Raw genomic sequence first — 6,659 nt, forward strand, 5'->3', positions numbered from 1 at the left:
AAATATTTTCTAAAATTATATGTTGTATTCAAACCAGTTATCATCTATGTATCCAGGTGATACGATGGTAAGGAATATAAGAAAATTAAGGAGCAAAAGCATATTTTACTTTAAAAACTCATTCCAAACAATAGTGTTTGAGTAGAATTTGAACAGTTTTTGAAATGTGAAAATGCCTTCTAAGTTCCATCTCTGTTACTTCTAAGTTATATGATTTTAAATGACTCACCAAATACTTTTCTGTAAATTGGTGATAATATTTGTCCTACATATTTCACAAAGTTATCTTGGAAATCATATTAAATGTATAAGAAATCACATTGGCAACTGTGAAACTAATTAGTCTTTCAGGACATTTGTTTCTTACAGAATCTGTCTAGGGGCACTTGGATGGCTCAGTTGTTAGAGCATCTGACTCTTGGTTTCGGCTCAGATCATGATCTCTGGTTCCCAGGAACCACCCTATTGGGCTCTACACTCAGCAGGGAATCTGTTTCTCCTCCTCTTCCTCTGCCTCTCCCCCCACTTGTGGACTCTCTCTCTCTCTCTCTCTCTCTCAAAATAAATAAATCCTAAAAAAGAAAGAATCTATCCAAAATGGTTCCATTTCCCCATAAAAGTGAATTAGAAATGATTATTGGTGATCGTTCATATCTCAAGGACAATAGAATTTCAAATCAAAATGCAGAAAAATAAAGTTCCATTTATGATTTTGCACAAGGATTGACGTCAGTCATTTTATAATGAAAGAATGTGTGTGTGTGTGTGTGTGTGTGTGTGTGACAACAGCATATATATATGTGTGTGGCCTCGTTTGGTGAGTGAATGTCTTATGAATGTTTTTACTTTTTGGGGTAGATATTTTATTTGGATATTACATAATTTTATAGAGATTCATTATTATAATTAAAAATTTTTGATGTGTAGCTTCATGTAAATGTGATGGAAGAGTAAGTGAGGGACTTTCAGTGTTTCTGGTTTTCTGTGTATTATTTTTCCAGACTTGAAATCTTTTACTTGAATAATACTGTTCTTTTAATATGTCAATTATTTGCCTATGATGCTAAGGATTTGAGATCTCTGAGAAAGTTTCACTTTATCATTTTGAACAATTTCTTTCCCATTTTGCATAGAGTCTCCCAATGCCAACAGTTGTTGATGTCTCTAGAAACAGATGGTTTGTGGGAGGATGGTTGAGTGAGATATTCTGCATCATGGTCCCAAGACTGCACAGTTGCTGTTGGAAAGGTTACAGAAATGACAACTGGTATAAGAGAAGTTGCAAACCAGAGAATGAAAATAGCGAGACAACTGTATGGAGACTATCCAAATTAAAAGACTTTTTGATGAAATCTTGACATTTCTTACAGAAGAAAATGCAGCGATTGCAGGAAGTTTGGATGGTATTAAGGTGGCTGACATATTGGCAATGCTTTTCATATCTATTCTTTAACAAGTTTCACAGTTCACCCTGAGCATGATGAATATGTGGGAGACTCTGTAGCAGGATTTTTTTTCATGTCCTTGGGTTAGAGATAATGGATTTGTTCATTCCCACTTGTACATCATGTCCCTAGTTAAACTAAAAGTATTTTTCTTTCATTCAGAAAATTGCATGGTTAAGAAAACATTAAATTATTCTCTACCACTTAATTAACTGAGACATTCTTTATCAGAAAAGGGTAAGATTTGGAAAGTGAGATAATAGTGTGACCCCTGAGTTAAAGTAGCTATTCTAAATATGGGGAATTTAGGTTTGAGTTAAGAACACATACAGGACACATTTCTGGCCTTCCCAGTGTTCATCTGCATCACTCATGAATGTGTTTTAAGTGAGTCTCTTTCAAATGTCAGCTTAGTACATGTTAACCTAGAAGTGTCAGTGGATATGGCTTGATTTTTTTAAACGTTTTTTCTAATTTACCTCCTACTCTTGTTCCCATCAATAAAAGCACAGTGAATTAAATTGTTAGCAGATTCCTTCAAATACCTGAGTACTTAAGAGTAGAAGAAAGTACATTGTAAACCTACAGTTTAATTATCTTATTAAATATGTATTGTTTCCATTATATGACATCAACTGAATTATACTAGCTTAGATTTCAATGTGCAGTAAAAAATACTACTAGTGATATTTGGATCAACACATTTACTTAAGAACAGTAAAAGAGGGCTCATGCAGACACTATCACTAACATAGTAGCCTAACCAGAGTTAGGAAGTCCCACCTGTCCTTTCCTCTTCACTTCTTCCTGTCCTGTTTTTTGTATCACCTGTCCTTTCTTTTTCTTTTCCCTGTGGTGAAGACTTTTAAGATTTACTCTTTTAGCAACTTTCAAATATGTAATACATTACCATTAACTGTAATCCCCAAACTGTACATTACCTCTCCATGTTTATTTATTTTATAACTAGAAGTTTGTACCTCTTGACACCCTTCAGTCATTTTGCCCACCCCTGCCTTGCCTCTGGCAACCAGTAAATTATTTTCTGTATCTGTGAGCTTGTTTTGTTTGTTTTAGCTTCCACATTCAAGTGAGATCCTATGGTATTTGTCTTTTTATGTCTGACATACTTCACTTAGCGTAATATTCTCAAGGTCTATCTATGTTATCACAGTGGCAAGATTTCATTTCTTTTTTTTTGTGGCTGAATAGTATTCCACTGTGTGTGTGTGTGTGTGTGTGTGTGTGTGTCTGTGTACCATGTCTTCTTTATTCATTCATCCATTGATAGACACTTATCCCTTTCATTCTAATAACCCCAAAAGATAGGGCCCAAACCATGATCTATATTGAAATTTGAAACACATAGATTCAACATATGAAAGAACTAAACAACAACATGCTCTTCTTACCAAAAAAAAAAAAAAAAAAGCCCCAAATCCATAATGGGTCTGTGGCCATACCCAGCCTGTAACCATGTTGGAGGACCAGTAGTCTTTAGACATCGACTGTTTTAATCAGTGCAAGGTGCTTTTAAACATCTGTCTGGGGCGCCTGCGTGGCTCAGTGGGTTAAAGCCTCTGCCTTCAGCTCAGGTCATGATCTCAGGGTCCTGGGATGGAGTCCCGCGTCAGGCTTTCTGCTCCACGGAAGCCTGCTTCCTCCTCTCTCTCTCTCTCTGCTGCCTCTCTGCCTACTTGTGATTTCTGTCTGTCAAATAAATAAAAATAAAGTCTATAAACACCTGCCCAATCATCATTTTGTTGGTTTCCTTTGGGAGTTATAAATGGGAATTTCTGCTCTACCATCCCTGCTTCACCCCCGGTGGAATTAAACAAACTGGCCAACATGATGTAGGTTACAATATACGTTGACAGAAATTCTGCTTGAGTTTCTCATGAGATTTTAGTTTGGGCTATTTCATTTATAGCAGACTTTGAAAATTTTTTTCTCCACATATCTCTACGTTAATTTGAGGACAGATACACAAAATCATAGTGAAGTATAAAGAGGCAAGTGAGAGGGAGGATTTTATTTCGTTCTGCTTTTAAATAAATAGACTTTATTTCTTAGAACACTTTTAGGTTTATACAAAATGGAATATAGGGGGAATTTTCATTTACTGCCTCTCCTCACCCTGCCACATCCTGCCACCCCGCCCACTTTCCTCTTTCGTTAACATCTTGCATCCGTGTACTTTTGTTATGGTTGGTGAATTATTATTGGCATATTACCACGAACCAAAGTTCATTGTTTAAATTAGGGCTCCCTCTTTGTGTTATACATATCTTGGGATTTTGCCAAATGTCTAAAGTCATGTATCTACCGTTATGTTATCATACAGAATCATTTCACTGCATTAAAAATCCATCGTACTCCATCTATACGTCACTTCCTATGACCCTCAGCCCCTGGAAACCACGAATAATTTTATTGTCTCAATAGTTTGCCTTTCCAAAGAAAATATTATAATTTAAATACCTTTTTATGTTAAATGGTTCTTTTTTCCTGAAGGATATTTCAATTTTGAATAGAAATGGCACATAGTTCAAAAAATTATATGATGAATGTGTTTGGGAGGACCAGCTGTGTTAGCATTTGCTTAGGACTTAAATGTGGGAATTTGCGTGGCTAATTTACTTTAAAAAATAGAAAATATAGACTAATGATGATCATATAGACTTAACTTAATTGTAGCAATTTAAAAAATCTTTGCCTCCAGGAAATGCTTTCATTTTGTTGGTTGTTTTTGACTGATTCTTTAGTAATCCAGATACAACCTACAGTGGCAAAGGGAGTTTCTAACCTAAATGTAATAATTGCTACATTTAGTGTATGGTGGGTCCATTTGGAAAATCAATAGTGATCACAGAAGAGGAGATTGGGGCCAAAGAGATAAGTAGCAGATGGTCACAGAAGAGTTCCTTTATAATACTGGATGGCCTAGCAAAGCAACAAACAGCAGCCAGAAGCGGAAGGAGTTTTAGACCAGGAACCAGCTATGTGATGCTGTCTCAGACTCACAAATGATCGCTTGTTTTATCAAGTAACTTCTAATAAGTCTCTAAAGAATTTTAGAACCTCTTAAAATTCCCTTAAATATTATATCAAGGGAAGGAGGCTAATTTTGCACTGGCAAAGTTTCCAAGAATGATAGTCTGGCAAGCTAAGCTCTGTTTCCTTACTACACAGTACATGGTAATGTTCGTTACAACTGTATTGAAATGATCCATTTGGCATAGTACTGAATCTGGTCTAATTCAAAACCGAAATCGAATTTCATAAAACCCAACAGTAAAGCTGAACATACTTTTTTATTTTATTGATAATGGACTTATCATACTTAAATTGTTTTTTTATTTTTATGCATAATGCTTAAAGATTTGTCACCACTTCTTTTCTAAAGATTAAAAACATTTATTATGTTAGAAAATAGATTAGGTATTTGCCATATCAAGGACTGAAACTCTACAAGCTTTTGCATGTTAACTGTTTGAAATTTTTCTGCTTTACAGTGCAGATGATATCTATTTACTCATTATAATATCATTAAAGTAGTCCCCAATTTTGTTAAATGATAGTGCTCAATTCCTTATGGTTGCAAATCCATTTATTTAACAGAAACTATTAAATAAAGATCATAAGAAATACCCAGTGGAAATTGAGATTGCTGTGTCCTTTTTTAAGAGGTAAATTTCAGAAAAAAGGTACATATAGCCTATTCTATTAAAAGTTAACATTTGAGGGGCGCCTGGGTAGCTCAGTGGGTTGGGCCTCTGCCTTGGGCTCAGGTCACGATCTCGGGGTCCTGGGATCGAGCCCTGCATCGGGCTCTCTGCTCGGCGGGGAGCCTGCTTACCCCTCTCTCTCTGCCTGCCTCTCTGCCTACTTATGATCTTTGTGTGTCAGATAAATAAATAAAATCTTTAAAAAAATTAAAAAATAATAAATAAAAGTTAACATTTGAAAAAAATTAAATGTGCCATTTTTTTTAAAGATAACCACAGTGTAATTCCCACAATATTATATAATAGAAAACCCACAAAAAGAAGTGAATTGGGGCTCCCGGGGTTCACTCACCTGCCCGCCCACCACCTGTGATGGCATCTGGCCTCTGCCACTGGCAGACCCTCCCGAAGGGCCCTTACTATGAGGCCAGGGAGCCTCTCTCTGTTCTGCCCCCGACCTGGCAAAGTTAATTTTGAAGAGAAGGGAAGAAGGAAACACAGACATGAAGAGGAAGGTCTAGCTGGGGCTGAGGAACTGGACCTTGGCGGACGTCTGAGAACTTGTCCTGGATAATTGCAAACCATATGATTGGAAAATTGAGATCTTCACAGATGAATGTGTGCACTTGGAATTCCTTGGTTTAATAAATACAGGCTTGATTTCAGTTTCAGATCTCCCCAAACTACCTAAATTGAAAAAGCTTGAGTTTAGTGACAATAGAATCTTTGGAGGTCTGGACATGCTAGCAGAAAAACTTCCAAATCTTGCACCGCTTAACTTACATGGAAATAAACTCAAAGATTATCATCTTGGAGCCTTTGAAAAATTTGGAATATCTGAAAAGCCTGGATCTGTTTAACTGTGAGGTTACAAAACTGAATGACGGCGGAGAGAGTGTCTTCAAACTCCTGTCCCAGTGGACCTACCTGGAGAGCTATGACAGGAGGATTGGGAAGCCTCTTGCTTCGACGCCAAGGTGGATGGTGTGCATGAAAAAGAGGAGGAAGAAGAAGGAGAAGATGGAGATGAGTATGGTGAGGAGGAAGAATTTGATGATAAAAAGGATAAAGACAAAGACGAAGGTGTGGAAAGGGAAGAGGATGAAGGTGAAGTCAGTGCGGACAATGTAGAACTTGAACGTGATGACGTTGGTGGAGGTGAAGAGAGGGAGGACCATACGCAGATAAAATGTTGGAAGCAAGTGGGAGAGACGAAAAGAGGAAGAGAGAAGATGAAGGAGATGAAGGAGAAGATGATCAAGACCCTGAATAATCTGCAAAAAAAGAACTGTTCAGTTGTGGTTGGACTGCTTGTCTGGGTTGGTAGCTGTTTTGAAAAAAAAAACAAAAAAACCATAGCTGTGATACAAACCCCAGAACGCCTACCCACCCAAAGAACCAAAGAATCGATTCTGACATTCTACCTTCTTCCATTTAGTCCCTCTGGGAAATCCACTGTCCCCAAAGTGGGGGACTTCATCCCAAC

The 6,659-nt window shown here is 37.1% G+C and overlaps 1 pseudogene; it reads left to right on the forward strand.

The window, feature by feature from the left end:
- The first annotated feature begins 5,676 nt into the window (after positions 1-5,676).
- Positions 5,677-6,446, forward strand: LOC116869042 (annotated as a pseudogene).
- The last annotated feature ends 213 nt before the right edge of the window (positions 6,447-6,659 follow it).

Source organism: Lontra canadensis, unplaced genomic scaffold, assembly GCF_010015895.1.
Source record: "Lontra canadensis isolate GAN:19392208 unplaced genomic scaffold, GSC_riverotter_1.0 scaffold18, whole genome shotgun sequence".
Classification (NCBI taxonomy): Eukaryota; Metazoa; Chordata; class Mammalia; order Carnivora; family Mustelidae; genus Lontra; species Lontra canadensis.